The following is a 27,802-nucleotide window of genomic DNA, read 5'->3' on the forward strand; positions in this document are numbered from 1 at the left end:
TCAAACATTCCAACATCTAGGGGCTGATAAAGATGTGTTGTGAGGGGTGGAAACGAAAAGTGAACTTTTTCTCTTGCATGAAGGAGAGTCTTTAGAGAGATGAGAAGCATGCCCAAAAAATTCCTCTTTTACAAAGTTGACATAATTGCACGGGCACTATACAAATTTTCAGGCTGGCAGAGAGTTAATTTGTGCATCAACTTTTGTACCATCATTTAAATGGCAATGCATTTTTAAAGTTTTTTTTTTAGGAATCACTATATTCCCAACAAACTGTAAAATTTATTTTTGACTTTAAGGCATGTCTGATGTTTTGCAGTTCCTTCTTTTTCACATTCTGCCCCAAGAAATGGTTTTGGGCCAGGTTTCTTACAGTCTGTTTCTCCTTCTCTATTAACTTGTCGAAATGTATTAAAAGGAACTCCATAAGTTTTCTCTGCCTCTCTGACAGAAAGATCTTTTACTGCACTTAAGGCTCTCTTAAGCTCTTATTCTGCATATTTCTTGGGTCTAAACATCTACAAAAATTAGGAAAATTATATCGGTTAATTTTCTACTGAGCAGTAGTTTATTAAGGTTAGCAGCCAGTAGTGTGCTGTGATAAAAATGTATTTTAATTATAAAGCATGGATATAAGCCAAAATCTTTATTTTTCAACAATTTTTTATGCTGGTATAAGTATAAATAAGAATTTAAAATAGGCCCATTTGAAAAAAGTATTACAAACATCTAATAAGTCATTAAGATATAAAAAAAATATTTTCAAAAGAAGACCCCCCCAATGGGAAGATTTACTCTTTAAGACTTTAGGGACTGGCATCCCCATGGCCCTAGCCTCTGCAGCTTTTATTCCCACTATGTACAGAGTTGCAGAATGCATTATATTTTACAATATATGCATACACTACACCAATTTCAACATATACATAAATTCGTACATTTACACTCGTAACTGTTGCGACATCTTACGAAACGCAACCGTAACACAAGGTAGAAACTATCGTGCCGAAGGGTGAACGACTACGTTGTGAGTCTCAAACGATGCCACCTGGGCGAACCCAATTGTATTTAGTACTCCAGTACGCCTGCGCTCTGCTGTAGTGGTCCGTTATATTCCCGACACTGGTGGGACCAAAATTTCAAGTGCTCAAATAAATTCTGTGAAAAGCCAGTCTAGTGAAAAAGCCTCGCTTGGCTTTGTCTGACAAGAATAACAGTCTTGAACAAAATTTTAATATAAATGGTGACATTTGTAGTTCTTCGAAATAATCAGGAAGTGGCTCCCTTCATAATATCTTGCCTTCCCTGATTAAAAAGTTGTAACGGATTCAAGTGGTTTCCAAAAGAACACCAAGAAGTTACGAGACGGATCGATTCTGATCGAAAAATATAACAACGAGCAGAGTCGATCTCTCTAAAGGTCGTACTAAAATGGGAGGTATAAACGCAAGTGCGGTGTGCCACAAAACCCTGAATACCAGCCGAGAAGTAATTTTTTGCCAAGACCTGGAGATGGACGTAACTGAAATAGCTGATGAGCATCGTCTCCAGGAAGTTGTGAAGATGAAGCGAACAACGAAACGGCAGAGCGGTGATGAAGAACCTACATTTTCCCTCACATTAACATTTAATCTTCCGGAACCACCAGAGTAGATTAAAGTGGGTTACCTGTCGGTTCGTGTACGACCTTTCATCCCCAACCCATGACGATGTTTCCAACGCCAATGATATGAACAAACTACTACAGCTTGTCCAAAAACTATAATTTGCGATCGACGTGCCAGAGAAGGTCACAACGACACTAACTGTCAGGAGGAAGAAAAATGCGCTACCTTTGGGGGAACACATTCAGCTCGATCTGACATTGCCCAACTTTTAAATAAGAGAAGGCAATCCTAAAAATTTGTACCAAGCATAAGCTTTCTTTTCTTTCCCAGCCGCCCGAAGAGAATATAAAAAGACGCTTAGCTCTTGAGACCTGGTTAAACCAGATGTCTCTTTTGCTGTCGCGACTTCCAAGTAAAGCCCCTGTAAATGCCAAGTACCCAACAGTGCGGAACCTGCAATGAGTTGAAAAACATATTCAGATATTATATTATCAGGTTGCTTCACTTACTGCAACTATTTAGGAGCCAACGAAGATGAATAAGAAGTCGGTAGTTGCAGCTAGTGAAACTAACGCTAGTGGGATCCCTCTCAAAGTTGCTGTCCCCAAAGATTTACCTGTACAGGCAGGAGTAAACACAGCGGCAGTAACCCATCTAATAAGCTCCCTGTTAAGGGAAGCCATATAACCACCTCCTATGGGATGTCTTCTATGATTTCACATTTTTCAAAATGGGTTATCCTCGTATACTACAGGTTATGGTTGATGCCCAGGGCATCAAAGGTTTTTAAAATTAAAAATTCTAAAAAGAACCTGATTACCTACAATTAATTTTTAATACATTTACTTGTAATTCTGTATCTATAATTATCCTTATTTATGAGCATTATCCAATGGAACATTCGAGGTCTTCGGTTCCGTATTGAAGATGTTAGAGTATTAACGCGCGCTACTTCCAAGAAACGCACCTTCTATAAGATGCAGTAACGCTCAAAGGCTATTTCTGTAAAAGTTACGACTGTCTTGTAGACAGTAGAGTGTTGGAGTTACTATTTTCATGCGGAATGAGGTGTCGGTTGATTTTCAGCAAAAGAGATTATGAGTACTCATTGATTTCCTTGGCATTTCTCCTGCCACCACCCGATTCGGTTGCCCTAAATCATGTAACCAAATGTTTGTGCCACAAATGGTTACTGAGTCTCGAACAATTTAGCCACCAGTATCCTAAATAGCTCCTTGAGCTTACCTAACAGCGTGAGCGGACTAATCGCGGTGTCATACACCACCGGCTTAAGAGTCCCAACTGCTCACTTGTCATATATTTGCTAAAATGGGTAGGCGCACCCCGTCAACAACTAAAAATATATATATGACATCCATAAATTAAATTTATTTTGTCGAGACAGCAATTCGCTGCCATGCCTAGGTTGCTGAATGCCAGCAAGTGCCTGTCCACCATATTAAAGTACTTGGAGCCTTAACAGGCTGGTGGTCAGCCATATATATCTCTCTAGGTTAGCTTCCCACAGCTGTGCGGTAGGAGTCTTTTCCCTTAGGTAAACTACTGATGTCGGTTGAACAAAGCAACTGCATCAAGGAACTTCCACATGGTACGACAATGAGGCTCTCGCCACATTGACTCGCTGCTTGTGAGTGGCCAATTTTACCCTTGACCTCTAAGTTCCAGACTGTCCCGGTCTCTGGCTCGCTATGTTATAATAACCCGCAACAAGAAGTGTCATAGATTTTTGTAGGCGAGGTACGAGAAAAAGGTATTAATGAGCATGCGCATGAGAAACTACTACTCGTTCTAAAATTATTAGTCAATTAAACGCAGTGCTAACCGCTTATCAGACTGTCAGTCATTATAAATCAAATTCGGATGTAGTGTAGTTATCGTGTTTCCATTACTAGTGTTGTGTTTTGACCGTCACCTCTGTATTTATGGTTAATTTTAGAAATTAGTACCGGTAATGTTATTAAATAATTTTTTTTGTGATTACGCAACTGTTTAAATTAGTTTTAATAATTATGATAGAAAAAGATTCGAATGCTCGAAAACAAGATATAACAATTCTTAGCTCTGAAGAGATTTAACAATTAATTGCTCACGTCTTGTTGCAAGGAAGAGAAAAAACTAAACAGGCTGACGATTCCACTAACTAAAGCGACGGATCGAGCAGCAAAATATTGTAAAGTGTCAGAAAAAACTGTGACTGCTGTTAAAAAAGAAGTTCGTGCTAGTAAAGGTAAATCACTAACACAACCCCGGGGAAAAAAAGGAAGCGGCCTCATTACCGTAACGCAGAAATCGGTAGGTTTGATCAGGACGTTATTAGAAATATACTTGGAATACTATGTCCGACAAAAAGTTGTCCCAACAATTTCAAAACTTTTTCTGATCTTAAAAGAGCGAATCGGATCTAAAGGGAAAATTCTATTTTTCCATTTTTTAGTTTTTCTCAAATATTTTAACCGAAATGGGTTTTAAATGGAAGACTTGTGCTTCGAAATGTAAGGTGTTAGTGGAAAGACAAGACATAATTAATTCAAGATGTACTTATTTTCAGAAATTAGAGAATTTAGAACAAAGCAAAGTATATTTTACAACAAAAGCAAACAAAGCAAAGACAAAACGTAAAACTACCAGTTCATCCAACAGAATTGTCTTCGTTCACATCGATTCTTCTGAGGGGTATGTTAAAGGTGCAGAATTAATATTTCAAGTTGGTTGTACATCTGGTGATTATCATGGCCACAAATTTTGAGACGTGGATAAAAGTAATCCCAAATTTAGAACAAGGAAGTGTTATCATTATGGACAACACGCCGTACCATGTACAGCAAGTAAATAAAGTCATCTTTAAAAGGAGACGTGATAAACTACTTCAGGCAAATTGGGATTTATTATAATGAGGAACTGAGATAAGTTGACCTATTTCAGTTGGTACAATAATTGCCACCAAAAAAGAAAGAATACAAGTTTGATAAACTACTGGCCCCACATAGTCATTCTATAATTCGAATTCCCCTTTCAAATGCAAATTAAAAAGCTTATGGAGTCTGCTTGGGCAAAAATTAAAAGACATATCAGATCTAATAACACAACCAACTGGTGACATGTCATTAACCAGACTGAAAAATAGTGATGAAAGGTATTGAAAGTGTCACATCTGAGGACTTCATCTTATGGTAAAAATGTCATCAAATCTGAAAATGAGTTTTGGACGAAGGATGAAATTCGGGAAGATACATCAACAAAGTTATCATAAATCTCAGTGATTATGATAGTAGTGAAGATTAAACGTGCACATTAGTAAGTGATACTTCTATCTTTCATACACTCAGTAGATGTAAGTTAGCCTAGAATCCTAATTTCTGTATTGCATTTGGGGTATGAGTTGAAAAAATAAATGATGTATGCTTGAAATAAATGATATATGATAATAATTCCTGGAAATGGAATTCTAAATCTGACTATATTATTATGAGTTCCTTGCAAAATGTTAGTAGAAAAATAAATTTTGTTATTATTAAATAAATTCTAATATTAGAAACCATCAGTATAAGATAAGAAATGGATTTTTTTTATTTTACAGGAGTGATGAAATTATAATTTGGGTTTACTGTAAGAATGTATGATTATTAAAGATTCAATGTTTTTAAAAACAATTTACTTTTTGTAATGGCATATCAGTATATTTATTTCTATTATAAAATAATTATCCTCACAAGCCTTAATATATCGATTATAATTTTACATAGCTTATAGTAGATAGATTACATTACCACTGGCCTCTTTCAGCTTGAACTCTTGATTATAAATATTGCCATTATATCTAATTTGCAAAATGTGGCTGTAAAATTCACTGTTATACAGTGACTTTTCTGTTATAGTATATGTTTTGAGGGGAATTCAGTAGTTGATTATCTAAAGAAATAAAATTAAAAATTCTTATGAACTATTAAAAAAATTTTTTCACCAGTTACAAGTGATAATTTAAAATCTGCTGCTATTTTTTTTTTATTCTCTGTCGATTTCCCTGCCTCTTGGAGCTGGATTTACGATTAAGCATAAGCTCAGCTCCAAGGGGTGCCATCACTTCAAATTATCTCAGAACGGCACAAGGCCCTGCCCAGGCAGCCGGGACTCAGTCTTCCTTGCTTGGCATGCCTAAAATGGGGGAATCCCAAAGGGTTACCCTCAACAGGACTCTGGTCGTAATGCCTCACCTCTAACAAGGAACCCCCAAAGGAATCCCCCACTGGAACTACGGTCTTACTTTCCCCCCCAATGGCACTGCAAGAGAGTTCCTATTCCGATCATTGAAGATAAGATGCCAAAGCCTCCCACCCCTCCTGGATGAGGCTGTCCCTTGCAGATACTATAGTGCAGCTGTGCACATATTAATGGCGCCACCTTACATCCTCAACCTCCGTGTGCATATCTATGCAATCTACATAACAGACAGCGAGGTTCTAGACATACAGACAGCTGCTATTTTATTGCTTCTAACCACTCACAATTTTACCTAGAAAATGTATTCTACAGATGAATGTGAGGAAATTTCAGTCTGAACATTTTACTAAATAATAAACTTAATATAACAAGTGCATTACATTTTATATAATAATCACCAAATGGTCTGATATATTTTTTTTTTTTCACAAATGCAATTATGATTGCTTCCTTAGACTATTCTAGGCCATATTGTTGGTATGTGTACTTTATAAATATTCCTATTTCAGATTACTGTGATTCATAACAAAATATCAAGAAAATATTGAGAAATACTCTCTTCTCAGAAAAAATGAAGAATATCTGATGCCACTAAACATATCTTCCTTATCTTGTCTGTTACCATTATTATAATCAAATCTAGTACCAACTTTTTGAAAGTGCTCAAGATTTCAGTGAAATTCCTTTCTGTAGATATTATTTAGCACATTTAATATAATATATAACAATATGCATTCTGGGCCAATGTGATGAATACCTCACGACTAAACTTAGGATTTACCAATTGCATTACAACTTTAGGAATTACAACTATGTCTTTATGAATCCATAGACATACATGATTTCTTTTGTAGAAGGTTGATTTATAATACATAATGAAGCAAATCTGAAAACTGAATTTTTTCTAGGCTAATATTATATGTAAATTCCTAATTCTTTCATACTAAATCATCAGATATAAACAGTATATCTAAATATTAATAGCTGGTTTACCATAATAACATTACGTTTACGTGCAGGACATTCAAGAAACAGCATATGTACAAGAAACGCCATAATTAGATCTTATAAGCGGCTGCTGTTTTAATTCTCTTTATGTAAGATTCAGCAGCTGTTTGGGCTAAAAACATGCTATGTCCTAACTTGTTTTTACAAACCATTTAAATAAAGAATTTTCACATAATCTTTTTTTTATAAATCTAAATTAGAATGAAAGAAAATGAGTAGAACTAAATCAACATATTACTAGTACATAATTTGAATATTGTATAATATCTTTAGCCATTTTTGTAGTGAAACAATAATGAGAAATAACATTAAAATAAAATATTTTTAATAAGTGTTTTTCTTTTCTCTACATTCTATATACATACATACATACATACATACATACTTCTATAATGATTTTACGATCATTTTCACTCATAAACAACAGAACACAAAAAGTAAGATAATTAACTGTTGATTCATACCAACTAATAATTAAGAGCAAATGGGTGATTTAAACACCCACTAGAATGATCATATTTTATTAATTTTAAATAACGCAGCGGTGGAGTCATCTTCAGAGAACATCATATGGATAACTATTTCCATTTAATACATAAATGTGTCCTTTCTCAATTGTAATATTTTTAAAATGTAAATATGTATTATCCATGTAATCAGTTACCCCCTCCATTTGATTGCAACCAAGTGAAACGAAAGTGTCCAAAAAAAGCCCAAAATCCAAAAAATCTGGATTTTGGACTTTTTCTTAACTGCAGTAATAAGCTTTCATTGAGAGCTTTTCAACGATATATCATAAGTGGTACTTTTTTTCATCGGTTCCAGGGTTATAACCAAATAAAATTTTAGTTAATGAAATATTTGGATTGTACAAGGGGAAGGCACATCGGTTCGATTCCGACTTTATACATTTTTTTTAACTTTTTTTTCTAATTTAAGTATATTGATTTATTAAAAATTATTGACTTCTGATAGTAAAAAAAAATTTACAATAAATTCAATAATTCAATAATTGCAATAAAAAAAAATCAGAAGCTATTAGTGAAAAAATTTTTATCTATTTTTCATTTTAAAAAAATGTGAAATGTGTATATGTAATTTAATAGGCATACAAGCAAGTCATGTGGTGTCCACATCAGAATTTTTTTTTAAATATTACAATTACATCTGTTATTAATTATCTTATCTAATTTTTATTGTTTATTTTTAATACAATTATATAATTAGCAGTATTTTTACTCATATACTAATCTCTTTTTTACTGCAATGATTTTCAGTATTAAATTAATTATTATTTAATTAAACTCTTCATTTAATTCAATATTATATTATATTAATACCTATTATATATTTTATGGCTTTAGTAATCATATTTCAAGACTTGTTAATTTTTAGTAGTATAGGTAACTTAGAATTGGTTAAACGGTGTTTGTTTCTCATTTGGAGGATTGGAAATTGTCAGTGGAAATTTACTGAAAGCGTCTTTTAAATTTTATGATTTTTGGATACGGACTGACCTTTTTATTTAGTTTTTTCGTTGATCGACCTTATTCCCAAAGACAATATAGACCTTATTGCCTTTGGCAATGTCTATAGTCATCGCTGCCTACAGTAGCAAAGTAGTGTGTTAGTAGATTGACTTGTTTACTGCTCAAGAAGTTGTTTGTATCTTTAGTAGATAGTATTGTTACAACCATTATCAATTGTGGATATCGACATGGATTACCTAATGGAGGAAATCTATCATTTATTGAAACTTAGAACAAACAATAATACCAAAAAATAAATTAAATCATGTGCTGATCTAATCTTGGAGAAGGCAAAAGACGTTGACACAACAGTGAGGACATTGTTCAAACAATCACACCCAAATCTGAAGAAGACTATGGAAATGCAGACTGAATCAAAGGACTTTAATACTAAAGGCTTAAATACTAAAATGAAGAGTCAACAAGAAAGAATTGAGAAGATTTATCCATAGACGATATTAAAGGATTAGAAAAGATAATCAAGTCCCGTTGGCCTAGAGAGATATATAAGAAAGTATCCATTGCAAGAGGATCATTGACCATAAGCGATGATAGTTATTGGGTTTTTATTTTGCCGAAAGATCAGAATAATAAGAACCCTTATATGGATACAATTTAGAAGCTCGCGCCAGGAATTGGATGGCAGCTTGGGAAGATGACAAATATACCAGGAGGAACAGTGCTTAAAGACTCATTTAACACTGCAATATTTTATCCGGAGGATGAAGATGAGGATAAGTGTACTGTTTTTGCAGTTGTAATGGATGAGAGCAACGAGGAGATGATTACTCAGACTGTGAAGGCGCTTTATAAACCAAGACCTGCGAATAATAATCGATTATCATTTTTCATCCAAGGTGACAGTATTGGAGTAAAGTTCAGAATGATACTGGAGTACTGGACCACGAAGAATGAATCCATCAGATACACAGTGGCCCCTATTCCTTACGGATAAAGAACCCAGAAAGAAAATTATCGATATCGGTGGTTACAATATGTAATGCAGGAGTCAGCTACACAGATTTATTAAAACAAGTTAAAGGTACCATAGGCGAGGACATAGCACATGATATTTTATCAATTAAGAAAGGACGTGTGGATACTATGGAAATTAGAGTAACAGAGTCCTCAAACAAAAGAGATGATGTAATTAAGGATCCCAAGTAGAAGACGCAGTAGTAGATGAACGATCTCAATACTTACATAGGATAATTTTTCATGTCAAAGGTTTAGATGTAAACGCAACTGCAATCAAGAGAGAAGTTGGAAGTGATGTTCTGGTCCGGGTGTCACCACTGAGACCAGGTTATAGATAGACCCAGAGGGCGACGATTTTTCTTCTGGCTAGAGGTGCTAAGATGCTAGTGGGAAAAGATCAAATATGGATTGGCAGGCACTCCTGTAAGATTGAACAGCATACAGACGAAATCAAATGTTATAAGTGCTAGAACTTTGGACACAGGGCGACAGAGTTTTCCGGACCAAACCAATTGAAATTGTGTTATAATTGTGGGGGGTGAAGGGCATCAAATTAGAGAGTGTAGTGAACCCAGCCAATGTCTGGATTGTGGAGAGAAGGGGCACTAGACCGGAGGCCGACAATATTAACGGTGCCGATCATGAAATGCGTTCAGATAAATGTAAACCGAAGGTCCAGCATCAGCGGTTAGAGAAGATGTAGATTTCATTTATATCGATTTTATTTAAATTAAAAAAAAGTTATGCATAAAAAAAAATATATGTACATGAATTCGGATTCGGAATCTGTGTGCATGATTACGGATACGACACGTTCTTACTTACACCACATAACTACTTGAGCGACGTGAAACAAACTTAGTACATAAACTAATATAAAATGCTGATATGGACACTACAAAAAAAAAGTGAAGCAATGTGGTGTCCACCACAATGCAACTGTGTAACTATCCACTTTATTAGAGAATTGGAGGATCGCACCTCACTTTCAAATAAAATAAGTTTAAATGAAGTACAGCAAAAAATATATATGTGTAATTTAAGAGGCGTACAAGGAAGTTAAATAAATAAATACAAAAAACTAATTATTTCTATACTTATTATACATAAAATTATTGTTTGGTTATATTAAAATTTTTAATTTTAATTTTTGAAGTCTAGATATGTTCAAAAAAAATACGGCAATAAGCAAAATTGTGATTTTTTTTCATTTTAGGGTAAAATTAATTTTTAAGAAAATAATCCCTGGTGGTGTTAATAAATTTAAAAAATAACTTCTTAAAATTGTTTAAAAAATACTAATATACAGCCAAATGTAATTTTCTATGAAAGAAGTGAAAATACAAGAGGTCGATAGCTTGCTTTTGCCTAACAATAGTTTGGAAGGTTCACAGAGGAGTTCAAGAGTTCTTGTTTTTTGTTTCACCTGAAGATTAATTTTTTTTTTTCAAGAAATACTAAAGATATGGCTATCAAAAAATTAGGATTTTTACATTTTAAATGAGATGTGATGATAACCAGCGAGATAGATTTAAATATATAAATTTTTTTTCTTTAAATTAAACAGTTTTTGTTACCACTGGATCACTGGAGTAAGATGAGTCAAAAAATTTTTATATTAATTTGAAGGCCTATCAATGTAGAAAATATACATGCAAAAGTACTCCATTAACTCCTTTTCTGAAGCAAGGTATAACTAAACAAAGAATATAAAGATCATTTATGTTCATTTTAAGATTCTGCATGCTCATATATCTACGCAATTGATCTATCCACATTTGATAAAGTTTCATACATTTGAATGGTTTATGAAATCTTTTGTACAGCCTTTCAACTACAAAAAAAACACAAGCCAGTTTAACAGCAGTAATTTATTATAAGTTATGCTGCAGCAATAACATCTGATGCTGAAAAAGTCCAACAAAGAGTTTCATTTCCTATAGCTAGATTTTTTTAAATCCCAAATGAAATAATAAAATTTCATTTTTAGAATAAAATGAATAATTAATAATATGTCATTTTATTAATAATTACTAATTATTAAAAGAAATAATTTATAATTTCAAATGAAATAAAAAAAAAATTCAAGGTATCGTAAATTATATTCATATTTTATTGTGTTAAAATATTTTTCTTATTTTCTAAGTTAATATTTTTCTAAGTTCTCACGAATCTTTGTAATCTTTCAATTTCGCTCATTTTTAAACTTACCTCAGTACTTTCTTGTAATTAAGAATTAACCAATCAATTCTCTTCTATAAACTGTTTTATCTATTGTTCTAGTTTAAATTTGAAATTTTGTATCCTGATTCAAAGAATTTTGTGATTGTTGTATGTTAATATGTTCTTCAGGAGTGCACTGGTTTTGGAAGAAATAAAAAATTGGACTTTGACATAAAATCATTTTAACTTGCTGAATAAAAATCGGACAACATGAAAATTGTCCTTGTTTTTAGTTATCCACAGGCAAATAGCAACAAAATACGTCGCTGCAAATATATTTCACGAAAAAGATCTAACATTTTACATGAAAAAAATTGAAATGAAAGAAAGTGAAGAAGATTAAGATGGATGAAGTTAATAAAAAAGGTAAAAATTGAAAACTACAAGGGAACAAAAGAGAAGGCTTGGAACAGAAACAGATTGAGACAGCGGTTTAAAAAATATTAAACTTTTAATTATTATTGTAATAGAAAACAATATGGAATTATCAATTGTGGATTCTTGTAGCCAGTCTCTCTTCCTTTGGACCATACTCTTGCGATCTGCTGTAATACAAAATCAGACATTCCGGTACTAGTAAATTGACAAATGCAGCCCTGGTCTTTATGTAACACCAAATCAGAGCTCAAATTTTGAACTAACCTAACTGGGGTTTAATTTATCCAAGATGATGTCTTGCTAATTTAAAAAAAAAAGAATGGTGAAACAACACCCTTAAAAATTAAGTCTGCATTTTTCTCCATCACTAACCTATGCAGTAATCAAAATCTTACACAAATATAATTCCACCAATCTCTAAATTTCAAGCTAAACATTAATCAGCTTGAATCATCAATAAAAGGGTTACTGGTTTTATTTAAAACCAATCTTTTATCTGTTCTTTCACACAAAGATACCAGACACGGAAGCACTTATCAAGTACACTTATCTACAACTCATAAAATCTCTTTACAAGATGTAAAGTGTCATGATTCTTACAAAACGAAAGTAACTAAGAAAAAAGATTTGTGGAAAAATGACCGGCAAATTTGTTTTTCTCCAAATTCTTTAATGTATATATGTTCTTATGACTGATCGCAACGTGTTGTGATTGGTTAGAATATAGATAACAGCATTAATTAGCACAATTTGTCAAGTAATGGTGAATTCCGGTCAGTAGAATTATCCACAATTATGACTGTTTTATGAATTGTGGAATTGTGTTGGTTGGAATCTTGATTATTATAATTACAATTTACATAAAATTTTATTACCTAATCTCATTCTTTATTGAATGTTTGAACTGGAGATTTTTTTTTCTTGCTGTATGCTACATTATATTTTGGACAGATACAAATTTACATCAGAAAACATGAATTATATACATGTTAAACAATTTAAAAACTGGTTCAGTAGAATATGTATTTGTCAGACATTCTATTCTTCTATAAGTAAATTAAAATATAAATAATTTTTCAAAATCATGCTGATTTAATTGAAAATATATACATGTTCCTTTATAACAGGGAATTAATGTGTGTATCGGACCCAACTATAATAAATGACTGTAATCCTCACAAACAAAAACAAATATAAATTAGCCAGTGACAATAAACATTCATCCAAACCTATCTCAGATTCTACTTAAGCTTCCACCATCCCAACATGGAACTCTTCTGAATAATCCATTTAACTAAATCAGAAAACAACATTTTTACAAAAATCACAGTAGTGAAAGGAACTGACCAATTAGAACAACCGATCAAAATTCTCATTTAGTAAACAGTGTGAGAAATCCATTCTATGCACCATACTTTAACCAATCACAGAACTGAATGCTTTTAAAACTACAACCGAAACCAACTGCAAAACTTTATTTTTATTATTCATAAGGCCATATATACATAACCATCTTGAAAGCAGCAAGTTAACTGGTCACAAAAAAAATTCATAGAAATTTCTATAAGTTGTAAATAAGGGTGCTAGATATAAAAGTGCTTCCAAATCTGGTAATTCCACACGGAAGAATATATAAAAGGTTGGTTTTAAAAAACCCATTTTCTAAAAACCAGTATCCCTTCTATTGAAAGTGTCAAATGATTAAAGTTTGACAACAAAAGTTGTAAATTTAAAGCTTAGCATCAGCAAGGGTATGAATTCTGTATGGCGTAGAGAAAAGAATAATATAGCCATAACTTTTAAGAATGAATTCTTTACTTTTTTGAGAATTAATTAAAAAACATCCTCTTATGCAAAATAATCTGTAGATAAAAAAAATTGTTCCAAATCTGAACTTAAAAATAATAAAAAATTTTAATTAAACTGAACAGTTTAAAATAAAATTATTTAACCTAAACCATGTATTTTAAATAAAACATTTTGAAATGCCACATTAAAATTATTTTTTTAATTATTTAGTTCAATAAGGTGTTTTCTTGAAAATTTTATATTTTTAAAACAATGATTTAAATTTTTCATTAAATAGTAACTAAAAAGAATAATAATAATTCTGTCTTAGAAGATTAATTTTAACATTTTTATTTCTGTAATGAAATTTTTTCTTTTGCATATTTGTTTTTTTTTAATCATCAAAAGTGACAGACTAAAAATTACATTTTATTGTAACATTTAAGTGATAAAAAAAAAAATATTGATGCATGAAAAGCATAATATTAATTATAATTGAATTTTCCATATTCACTTACTATAATGAAAATAATAACAGCATGTACACATAATTTACAAACACCATCCAAATTTCTCCTCTTTATGAATATAAAAATTAAAAAGAGTAATTTAAAAAAGAATAAAAAATAATATCCTTGTGATATAAAAATAAATACATTTATTATTATATAATATTAGTAATTTATAGTTAATTTATTACTACTTTATTTACAGAGTGCTGAACAACATAACACAAAATTATTATATTTTTCATCAGATAACTATTTCAATTGAAATAAAAAAAAAATTAATGATATAAATATATCAGTCATATTTTGCAATATACCTCCTATTTATAAAACATAATGCAAATACATTTAATTTTAAACTTTTTCTTTTTTAACAGAAGTTCACTTGTTTTTAGTATGTTTTGGTGAGCATTATAAATATGTTGGTAGTATTCAGGATACTTTTGCCAGTAACTACAGTTTTCCTGTATTTAATATGAAAATTACATTAGCAATAAAAATTAAGTGTAATTGACTGAAATAAAAAAAAATTAAAAAGCCTAGACCTGTTCAACCTGTAATGTGCGAACTCTAAAAATAATATTAAAAGATTTACTTTTTTCAGTAAAAATTAAAACATTTAAAAAGAAAAGTTATATTTATCATAAAAATCAATGCAAATTTTTGATACAATTTTTTAAGTTAAATAATATTTCTTAGTAGGTATTTTTGTTAAATAAAGTTTACAACCAAGAAAAAAAAGAGAATTATATATTCACATTATGAAAACTAGATATTAAAAAATATAATTTAATTTGAGACATAAGACAATAGAAGAACGTAGATCATTATTTGTCAAAACAAAAAATAAGGAATGGATGTTGCTGGAAGTCAACATCTTCAAAAAAAGAAATTAAAATACTGCACCCTTCTTTCAGAAGTGAATATTAAAATCTATTCATGGCTGTAATAAATTTTGTATTTTTCTTTATTTGTGTATAACTTCTTAAGCGATTACAAGGATGGAGTTGTATAATTATTGATCATACAAATATCTGGTGACATAGGCTTGTGTATTAAATTGTACATGTTGCTAAAAAACGTATATGTTTATCCTAAGGAGGTACAGGTACAACCCACCAGGTTGGTCTAGTGATGAACTCATCATTGCAAATGATTTCATTGCAGCTGATTTCAAAGTCAAGAGGTTTAATCCTAGTAAAGACAGTTACTTTTATATGGATTTAAATACTAGATGGTGGATACCAGTTTTCTTTGGTGGATGGGTTTCAATTAACTACACATCTCAGGAATGGTCAACCTGAGACTGTACAATACTACACTTCATTTACATTCATACATATTATCCTCATTCATCCTCTGAAGTAATACCTTATGACGGTTCTGGAGGCTAAACAGAAAAAAGAAAAAGGAAGAAAAGGTATGCTGTGATTCATTAAGTTATATGTGGATAGATCATGTACCCATTATGAAAGATTTTTGTTGTTTATATGAGTTCTAAAAAGTTTAATGATTCATTGTGTTTCAAATCATGTAACTTAAGTTTGGTGGTAAGTAATTAGTTGAAGTTAGAAATGAGTGAACCTATTCTTCATTTGTAGGCAATTGGTTGTATTTATTTTTTATTTGTAAATTGTTTTGATCTGCAAGAGCTTGCATAAGGCCTATAAATTCTATTTTTATGTTGGTGAGATTTTTATATTTCACTTCAGAGCAAATAAAAATAATTATACCATAATTAAAAATAATTTAGTACATATATATTTTGCATCATGTAAAGCTAGGGATTCATCAGTAGAGATTATGTGTTAACCACATAATAGAGTTATATGGCTTGTACATCACCTTGATTCTGTTATTAGTTGCTTTGTGTTCTTAAAGCTGTTGAGTTTATATTTAATACATTTCCCCCTATATGTCCAGCTAGTTTGTGTGCAGGAATTGTAGTGCAGTTTATCATTATAAACCCAACTCAATTCAATTCAATAACTGAATACATATCACCAGTCCATTCAATTTGAGTTGAATATGTATAGTGGTTGTTGTGAGATATTTTATGTGATAATATTTTCAACTGATTATTAAATTTTTTTATGTGATATCAGTTGGTTTCATAATATGAGAAAAATAAATATATTTTTTTAGCTTTATTTTAATTGAAATATTAAGGATTTCAGAATCACTTACATCCCACTACCTCACCTGATGCTCTGGACAAATAAAGAGTATGATTTTTTATAATAACATAGATGTACCTGACGTACATAAATAATACAAAACAACAATCTCCGTCAACATAAAATTGGTAAAGATTCCAACTGATCTAATCAGAGACATTTACGTATATACCAGAGACATTTAATTATATTCAATTAAAATTATACCTACGACCAGCTAAATGTGGGTAAAAATTTTACTATAAATTATGTTTGAGGGGTAGATTTAAAGTTCCTTATCGCACAGATAGTATACCCATTAACAAAAACAATTCTGTTGCCTGTACTGCGGAGCTTCCTATTTTGTTGGAAGAATTCTAGTATACCTATTATTTTTTGCTACTATTTTTGCTTCAAAATGTCTCAATAAAATATTAAATTTTTATGATTGTAAAATATTTATTGTGACTACATATATTCCGGTTTTAAATATAATACCATCTATTAATGCTCCCTCATGAATTTATAAATATGAATCACATAGACTGAGAATTAGCAAATTATAACTTTTACTATGTAGTGTTAAGTAGACTACAGTTATATAGTGTGTTATATATAGATATATATATATAAATATAGTAATTATATAGAGTGTGTGATATAATGTTAAATACAATCAGGATTTGTTTGAGGATTTAAGCGACATACTGATATTATCCTTCAAACGGATTTCTAAACGGTCACAGTCAGGAAAACACTCAGAATCAGGACCGTGAAACAACAGATGAACTCATAGCTAAGAGAGAATCACCTTCAAACGTTTTACTTGACTTCCAGTAAGTGTGATCAGTAAAATAAGCAATAAATCAATCAGGAAAGTATTCCAAATTTATGGATGAGTCATTTAGCACTGATATAAAACAACATAAAAAAATTAATCAGATTTAATGTAAAGGCAGTAAGTTCTGAAAAATTATGCTATTTAGTTATCACTTTTTCTAACTGGTATTTCTATTACTTTTTAAATGCTTGTTTTATATTGGTTACTCTATATAATCTTTCTAAATAAAAAAACTAGTTTCCAAAATGTATAGTTAGGAAATGCAATTACTCACATTATTGTATTTAAAAATGTGATACTGTGTTGTATTGTAAAGTCTTTATTTGTAAGAGACAGCTAAAGGCAGCATAAACACCAGTTAATCAAAAACTCCAATACAACAATTTTATGGAGGAGAAACAATACTATTTACTGGGGTACAGGATTTTTGGGCAAAGTTCTAATAGAGAAGCTTATGAGATCATGTCCAAATTTTAATAAGACATACTTAATAGTCTACCAAAAAACAATAACGATCAAAGAGAATGGCTTAATGAGCTATTTTATCATTTTGTAAATTACTTTTTTACATGCATTTTAGTTATATAATTTACATGATAATTTACTAACTTTTTATTGTTAATTAAGGTCTGTGAAGTGAATTAGTATAGATGAATTATTAAATGTAAGGAATAATAATTTTGTCTGAAGATATGCTAATTGTTTACATGTAGAATAATAGTACATATTTATAATTAAGTAGTATTAGATATGATAAAGAACTATTTTCAAATTGAGAGGAAGTTTTTATTCCATAGGACTCTTTGTTATATAGAACTTGATCCAAATACTGTAATATTTTATTGGCAATGTACAAGAGCTGGATCAAAAAGTAAGTTACACCCTTGCCATGTTCTTGGACTGAAAGGGATATATTAATATCTTGTGGTGACAGCACTGGTTGTGTTGTCTTCACTGTCCCCCAGCAGCAATTCTGTACAACATTCAGTATGTGGGTAGTGTCGTCAATATTGCATATCGTCTAGAGGTTTCATCCAGCATAGAAGTGCATTCAATAATTTGATTTTTGTGAACAAAAAATTACTGAGCTATACACTGAGAATGCAATGTCACGTCCCATGATCACAAAATGGTGCCAATTTTCAGAAACGGAAGAACAAATGTGAGTAACAAACTGCATGCTGGGTAAACAACTGCAAACACGACAGGTAACACTGAACGCATGAATGAAATATCTTGAGTAACTGACACATTAAAATTAAAGAGAACAATCTCTTTAATTTTTAAGTTCACTTACAAAAGTGAACTTAACATCAGTTATGGTAATGTGTTTGCAATTATTTACAATCAGCTTGATTACCATAAGATGTGTGCACGATGGTGCCACATCTGTTGACCGGCAACCACAAACATCAACATTTTACGTCTGCTTTTTCTTTTCTTCAACGTTATTTCAGGACTGGTCCACAATTTTTAAAACAAATCATCACAGGGGATGATAGAGTTGGATGCTTCATTATACTCCTGAGATTAATCAAGCATCACATGAATGAAGAGACAAAAATTCACCTCAGCCAAAAAAAGTGAAAACATTCCCACATGTTCGAAAGGTTATGCTGAGGGAGTTATTTAAAGTAAATTTTTTTTCTGCCCCAAGGAACAACAATCAATGTCAAATCTTACTGTGAGCCTTTAAAAAGATTGCGTAAAGCCATTAAAGACCTGGAAAATTGAGTGAAGGGGTCGGTTTTCCTCACAACAATGCTACTCCTTTTTCAGGTTATGTGACACAAGAGTTACTGCAAAAATTCAAGTGGGAAGTGCAGTCTCATCCCACGTCATCTCAAGTGCAGTCTCATTAGGCAAGCGATTCCCTAATGATGATGAACTGAAAGAAGCAGTACTTAAATGGTTGAAGGAAATTGGATGAAATTTTTATGAAAGTAGAATTGAAAACTTGTCACAAAAGTATAAAAAGTATTTAGAAAAACTTTGTGATTGTATCGAAAAATAGATAAAAATAAGTAGGTTTAAATTGTCTTATAAATATGTGTTTGTTTCATAGAGGGGGTGTAACTCACTTCCTGATCATCCCTTGTAATACCAGAACCATTTCCAGGGTCTTTACAGGGAAAAAGGCTTGAACAATACAGTTTTAATTCATTTCAACCCAGTAATGGTGTATTTGTAGTAGTCTGACAGAATCCTATTCCATACCTTGATCTGTGATGGATTGTTTTCTTACAATCAGTTTAATTTTTTTATCCGTATATTGTTAATCATATTAACAATATTTGGTGGGATACCAAATAAGGAGCAAAACTCATACTATTACTTTATGATTAAAAAACATATCTTAAATAATTAAAATATAGACAGTTATGTTCATCCTCTCAGTACCTGATATAAATGAGTTCATACTGCTGGTATTATAATCTGATACAGAGAATGGAACTATTGTTATTGGTATTTTAATTTTAATAAATTTTTAAATCCGAATTTGAAAAGTTTTCATTATGTTCTATTTCAATAACAAAATCATTGTGAATTCAAACTTTATTCACTGATTGTATTTTTGACCATATTATGTTATTTTCTTTAGAGTAAGACATTTAAATCTATCATTACTTACTTTTGTGTTATTTATATTTGAAATTATGTGCTTATTAACTCTAATATGATCAGTATGATTGATTATATTAGATACTTTTAAATATTTGTGAAACCTTTTTAACATCTTTTAGAAATTTTTATAGGTTTTTTTTAATGATTTTACTCCCCACATTCTATTTTATTAACCCCTATTTTTTAAATATCATAATTAGGTTATTTAAATTAGGTTATATATAAAAAATATAATTGCCAAACAAACACACAAACCTCTAGAATATAAACTTAACTTACTGAACTTCTTTAACCACATAATGTTCTACGTCTGTAAAAATGATGTAGTTTCAAACATACAATGAACACTGGAAAGCTCCACATAGGAACACTTGCCAATCTACTATACATACAATCACAAATCCATGTTCATAGAGAATAACCTTAACCATGTGCACAAAACAAATGCATATCAAAGCAACTGTAGATTAATATTAACAAAGTAATAATTCTGATGACCTCGACATCTCCCCTTTTAGCTATCCAAATTCTTTTGCTGAAGATTAAATTCTTGGAAGCTGGACTGCCCTAAACTGGGAGAACATGCAACAGAAGAATTTAAAACTTAAAATGTTGCACTAAGAAAAATAATAACATTATTAATAAAAATAACAATAACAAATCTAATATACAAAATCTAAAAATACTTTTAATAATTATAAGAAAATATTTTTTTGCTGGAACATAACCAAAAAAAAAAAATACGATCGTGTAAACAATTTTCACGGTCCAAATCACTCTCTGAGAAGTTGACAAAATAACACACTCAAATGTTCAAACATCAACAATAATAAAAAATGAAAACAACAGAGCTTAAGGCTAACTGAAATAAAAATTTAATAACAAAATTATACAATACATACTAGAGTGTAAACTACGGAAAGAGTATTCAACAAAATAAATAGGGCAATTCCAAATTGCACCGCATCTCTCGGGAGATGATTCTATAGCCAAAAATAAGAAAAAGGTTCAAATAAACGTAGTTCAGAAAACGGATCGTTAGTGATTTTCGGCTAGCGAAACATTTTGTCCTACTTTCTGTTCCCACTTTCAAATTAAACCGTACTAAAATTCTTGGGGTAAAAATCGTAGGGTAAATTTGGTGCTTCTTACGATTTTTGATCTAAGAAACTGAATAAAACTAATCCCAGCTATCTATATATCAAGTAGGTTTTAAGAAAAACTGAGTAAAACACGAAAAGGTTTTGTCGGAAAATACACTTTTTTAGGTTTGGAATAAGATAACTTTGTTTTATTAACAAAAATTTATAGTTATTTTGTAGAGATTAATAATTTTAGTAACTTTGTAGAGAATTTAATTCTGAGAACTGATGTGAGTGACGTCTATTAAAATTATTAATAAAATTTTAACTTTAATTACAAACAAAATACAAACTGGTGCTAGTTGTGGTTTTAATACATGAAAATTTTAAAACGATTAGGAAACGGATTTACACCGTCTTTAGAACTAGCGATATGGCGGCCAGGGTCGAAGTGATTGCAGATGTAACGGGTGTTCCTCTGTCCACGTGTAGAGCTAAGATGGCCCATGTATGTCGATACAATGGGAGCCCTGAAAGCTTCGGTGTGTAGGGGCCTGGAGTCAGTGCAGAGATTGCGTATCCATCATTTACCGCTCTCTCCCCGTTCCACCGGAATACCGAACGGGTCTCCAGGACTGGTAGCCCAGCATTGGGGGTATACCCCGGCAGCTAGCTGGCTGCAGAAGGGATCAAATTTGTAAGTTGAGCAACAACCAAATATGACAAAGGGTTCACATTAACACCTTTGCCTTGCCTTGACTCAGCCGTGTAGCCTGATGCGAAACGGAGAAAGTCAGGAGTTAGGAAGAATACGGTTAGGTGAAGAGAGCTGTTTTCTGGAACAATTTACCTAAACCAAAGTATCTGGTATTCACGAGAGGAGATGGTAATTTTTTGAGGTTAAGTACTTTCTTTATCGCTCGAAAAAAAGTTATTGTTTCGAAGTTTCTAAGCCTTGTACATCTGAGATGATCTCATCAAGAGATGAGATCATCAGCCCTTTGTGGGTGTACCCATCAGGCCATCATGCCGCTTTGTGGGCGTATAACAACAAATCTGAGGTGGTCTCATCAAAACTACAGAAATCACCTAAAACCACACAGGGAGGCCTGTTTTCCCCCAAATTGAGATGGCGGCTGGCGCAACTCCTGTTGTTGGAATCTCCTAGGTTACTGCCTCTCCATCTCATTTAGTGTTTTCAATTGAGGCGGCATGTGTCAGTCTACCGCGAAGGTATTCCAGAAAGGGACACCTGGCAGTGGTGTCACTGGTGGACCCCTGAAATCACGGAAAAGAGGAAGGCCTGCCACAGGTCTATGAGACGAATGACGAGGGCATACCTCCCTGCTCTTAGAGACAGATGATTGTATATGACTGATATGATTGTATCACAGTGGAGCTCCTCGTCCGAGCGCTTCCAGTAGTTCTTGGTCCTCTAATTAATAGGTTGCTCTTCGCCGGCCACTTTGTGGCACGTTGGAACGTAGAGACTTGGTATTGCTGTTGAAAGTTGGCGACAAAGATCCTAATGTTAGTTCTTACCGTCCACTAACGCTCTTGTCTGTGATTGAAAGGTTTTTTATAAATGCTTTGACTGCACCAAAATACTCTTTTAAATCTTATAAGATCTTCATGGAATGATCATATTTTCTGGTGCAAATTACAACTGATGCTAAGAAAACTGTATATCATCTCCAAAAGATTGCTGTTTGATAAGGCAGATTGGACGAGCTTAACGACTAATGTGATTCTCCGTGAAATAACTGGAGTTAATGAAACAGATGTTGATGCTATAATTGACTCGGCATCAAGATAGTACCACATATTCAGGACTTGAGCATTACATGCAAGAAAACCTTAAGCATTATTAAATGCTTATGAGACATCAGTCGGGGCTCAGATAAATAAATATTACTGCAATTGTACAAAGCATTGGTTCAGTCAAAGCTCAATTATGGATGCACTGTATATTCATAAGCTAGAAATTCGCCAGATGTAATACATAAGAGCAGAATCAGACATGCCACAGGCGCTTTCCGTACAACCCCTGTGACTAATTTACTGTCAGAAGCTGGCATAATTTCATTACATTATAGAAGAGAGAGATATGCAGCCAATATATGGGGATCTATCCTATCCATATAAATAAACAAAAAAATATTTAACAATCATTCTTTGGCTACATTATATGAATGTTGTGCTTCCTATTCCAGACCAATCGGAATATGATATCATGAATTAACAGGGAATTATGGAATTGCTTCATCGAACACATTAGCAATTTCTACAAGAGAAATACCACCATAGCTTTTATCAGCAGAAAAATAAAAATGACTTTTATGGAAAAATAAAAGAGAAACCAGAAGTAATCATCCAACAGGAATTTACGTCAACCATTGATAGCCATGAAGGATACATAAAAATTTATACTGATGGTTCTAAAACCAAACACAGTGTTGGATGCTCCATACATATAAATACAGACGCTCTTTCATGGAAACTACTAGATATGACAAGTGTTTAAGCAGCAGAACTCATTGCTATAAAAGTTCTTTCCTACACTATGATGCTCATATCTTTTGACTTGTTAAGCGCACTAACTGCTATTCGGAACAAGAACATTAAGAATGTCCTTATTGCAATCACACTGTCCATTCTGTATGTTTCAAATCAATGAGGATAGCAATGTGTATTTGTACGGACTTCAGGGCATACTGGTATCGCAGGAAACAAAAGTGCAGACAAAGCTGCCAGAATAGCAATAGTTTGTGATAATATGGATATAATTTCAGTATGTGTGGCAAATATTAAAAATCATTTAACCAACCTTATCAGAAACATGTGGAGTAATGAGTGAAGAAGGTTAAATAGGAAATTAAATGAAATTAAAACTTCTCCATGTAAATGGCAGAGTAACATGAAACTGACTTGCCCAAAACAAGGGCTATCTAATAGTGAAATTCCTCTGTAGTTTTCGGAGTTTATTTTGTCTCCTTTCTTGTGTAGTGAGTGTATGAATGCAGTAGTCCAGTGTTTAGGTATTTTTTCTTCTTTCTAGATTTTTTTGAGATTTTCGAGAAGTGATTGTTTAGTTTCCTTGGAGGAGTATTTCTAAACTTCTACCACTGCCTGGTCTTCCCTACTTGCTTTGTGATTTTTCATTTCTTTTAATGCTTGGTTTAGTTCTTTTAGTGTAGGTGGGTTTATTTGGTTTTTGATTCCATTTGATAAGAGTGTTTGTGTCATTTTGGAAGAGTTCTTTGGGTTCTTCATAATTTAACTAACTTAGCTTTTTTAATGATTTAACTAATATTTCAGAGTTTTGTTTATTATCATGTGAGAGTTTACCAACTTCATCTTTTAGGATTAGAGTTGGTGGTTCATTTTAGTATATTTCCCTCATCTGATTATTACAATTAAATACAATTTTTGTTTCTCAAAGAAAGTTGTGTTTTTAATCTGCAAGGATTACATGTCAACTAAGAATTCTTCAATATACTTTTATAATGATAAAAAATATATATCCAAATCCATTAATAAAAATAACAGATTTAATAACAATAAAATATATATTCATTAATAAGAATAACAGATTTAATAATAATATTTGTAAATATTCATTAAACACCAGAATTTTAATCAGTATTGAAACCAGAGAACATAACTTTTTTGTTTCTGAAGTATATTTTTTATTCTTTATATCTTGAACAACTTCCATGAGTAGCTTATAATAAAAGAATCTGAAAGAAGATCAACTTAAAGATTTTTCACAATGGAAAGTTCACACGTAATTAACAACATTATTGACGGCTATCTACTTTGTATAACAGCAAAAACTATTTTATTCACCTGACTAGGTTTGAATTAACTGTAAAATCAGATAGGCGATTAATTTTGCTAAAAATGGTAAGGAATCAAGTATTGAGGGTGGAACATTGTTTTGTAATTTTTATGATGGATTTACACCAAATTTTTTATAGTGAGTAAATTGCTTGTATGTCGTTTGTTCTGTCAAAGGCAAACATGATCCTCACTTTTTCCTTACTGAAATTATTAAAATCTTTTCTAATGAACAATTACAATCTCATTATAATAAGAAATCTAAACTTATTAAATAAAAACGTTTTGTTAAACAGTTTAAAATGTGATTTAAATTGTTGTACTTAATATCTTTATGTATTTACTATTTTTATCTAAACATTTTAATATTTCATTTATGTACTGTTTAAAATTCTGGGATTTAATGAACCTTTACTAATACTGTTACTGAAGCTGTTATTCTTATTAATGAAAATATATTTGCATATCATTATAAAGTTATATTTTTTAAGAATTCTTAACCGACATGTAATCATCCATGCAGATAAATTCATGACTTTGCTTATTTTTTATGTATATAGTTTTGAAATTTAACTTTTAATGTATTTTTTTTTGGATTCATCGTATTTTGAACATATAAAATTCCTCATTTGCAACCCACTTATAAGTGTGATTATTCTGTCATATTGTGATGAACCCAATTTGGGCAATCAGTAATCAATGTTGTTAACATCATATATAAACCAAATCCAAAATGTTGTTTTTATCAATCGTAAGAATGTAAACATATAACCACTTTAAGAACATCAAGTTTTGACTTACCAAAAATCGATATTATCTTGACCTTATCACATTAAAGTTTTTTATAAAGTTAAATCAAAATTTAATACACCAATTCAATATATATTCCAATTTCTTTAATCTATGAATCTGGTACTTTTTTGATAATTACAAGCAAGAAGAAGATGAATTAATAATTTATTTTATGGTTTTCTAGTCAAAAAGTAAATATTTCTCAGTATTATTTTTTTTCTATATAGGGGTGTGCGCGCATGTACACACACACACACACACACACACACACACACACACACACACACACACACACACACACACGCGTATGTACAAAAATCGTGAGAGGATCTTTTAGTTAACTGACTGGCTCGTTTAATATATTAAAATAATAATTAATATCTTTTGCAAAACCAAATAGTCATATAGTTGATTCGGAAATGCACAGAGGCATATGTAAGAAATTTATTTTTAACGTAATATAAGTTACTTTCTTGGGTTAAAATAATCTTTCAAATGCCTTAATAATCATTCTAACCTTTCTGCTGGTCATTTATATGACCCAATAGTTCGTTCTTGGCTTGATTTAATTTTAAAATTGACAATGTAGTCAATATTTTCTTTTCTGGTTATTATAATTATTTAAAAAATAACTGCTATATGTTTCAGTTTTTTTTTTTTATTCTTATGATTGACGTATTACCAGCAATTACGAATTATTTTATAAACCAATAATAACTGTAATTTTATTTTAAATGTAAAAATGTAAAACCACACTAAAATTATAATTTTAAGTTGTTTTACGAATAATTGCCTGTAGAAAAACTGGTTGGGAGATAATTCGTTGCGAATAAAATTGCACTGTGTAAAAATCAAGGTTATATAGTTTTTTGGTGCTATTAGTTATGTTTATATTCATTAATTATTTTATAACGAGTTTATAATTATTAATTTATGATGATTAGACTTGTTTTATTTAAATTGATTTTATTTATGGTGTAATATAATGTAGTACAATTATCCATATTATAATCTTAAAAGAATGATAACTTATTAAGGCAAAATGGCTATTTTATATATTTCATATATATTTAGAAAGAACCATAAACTTATAAATTCTTGCAAGATTAGCTTTAATGCATGTTATCTTTGAAAATGTATTCTACATTTTAAAGTGAAAGTATTAACTTTAGTTTGAGTAATTAAACAAAGTATCATAAGAAAATAGATCTGGCAGTACTGAAGTTTTTTTTATTTGTATAAAATAAAATATTAATTTTTTCTTAGTAAATATTTTGTATAGACTTGTGTTTAAATATATATTTTAATTTAATTTATTTAAAACTACAATTGTAGAAACTTTGTCTAATTTTAACAGCATAAATATGTGGAAACGTTTCATGTGTCCAAAGCTTCTTTCAATGGTTAAACAGTTTTTTCCATGTTGCTTGTCACATACTTTTTTTTTCTATAGATAGTTGGAAGCTTAAAACAGTATTAACGACCCTCTTCACTATATCATATGTACTGACTACTGTGAGTTTAGCAAATTTAGCTGTAACATGCTTGTAATTTATTAGTAAGGTACTATTTTACCACCAAATTGAGTCATAAAATGCAATTCTAGTTATTTTCCTTCACCAGCAGATGTCATATGGGTACTAAAATTCAAGTAAGCTTTTGTATTAACATAAAATATATGAAAATTTTGGAGTTTGTAAATTTCTGTTAGTTCCATTAGCCAGCTGTATGTACAGTTCTTAACAGCTGTTCCCGCCCTGGACGTGGAATGTAGATGGTATATTTAAAATGTAAAGATTATCTAACTACCTAGACTATTATTTTTTTGAGGTTTTGAAGAATCAACTTCTGTGGTCATTAGCCCCTTTCCATGTCAAAAAGAGAAAAAAAATAATTTTCTTCCCCCCCCCCCTGATAAGAACACTAGCAATATAGTCAGAAGATCATCTAATAAATAACTTGTCAAAGATTTTTTAAATCCCAAAGAAACACAAAATGACAAGAGTGTAAATGGTCCTTGCCACTTAAAAATAACACATTACAATACTTCAAAACTCGACTTGTTTAAAATTAGATTAAGGCTTTTTAATTTTTCCTTTATTCTCTCTTTTCATTTTACTAGCTGATGGTTCATGCCTAAGTTGGAAACTCCTTTCCTCAATTACTTCCTGAACTTTTTATGGGGGGTGTACTTTCTTGATTGGTCA

General features: G+C 31.2%; 1 protein-coding gene across 1 annotated transcript in view; it reads right to left on the bottom strand.

Annotated features, from left to right (window-relative positions):
* Nucleotides 1–27,802, bottom strand: part of LOC142331316 (fatty acyl-CoA reductase wat-like) — a 150,933-nt gene that overhangs the window by 81,538 nt on the left and 41,593 nt on the right. The window lies entirely within an intron of this gene.

The sequence above is a fragment of the Lycorma delicatula genome, chromosome 10 (assembly GCF_047948215.1).
Source record: "Lycorma delicatula isolate Av1 chromosome 10, ASM4794821v1, whole genome shotgun sequence".
Taxonomy (NCBI): Eukaryota; Metazoa; Arthropoda; class Insecta; order Hemiptera; family Fulgoridae; genus Lycorma; species Lycorma delicatula.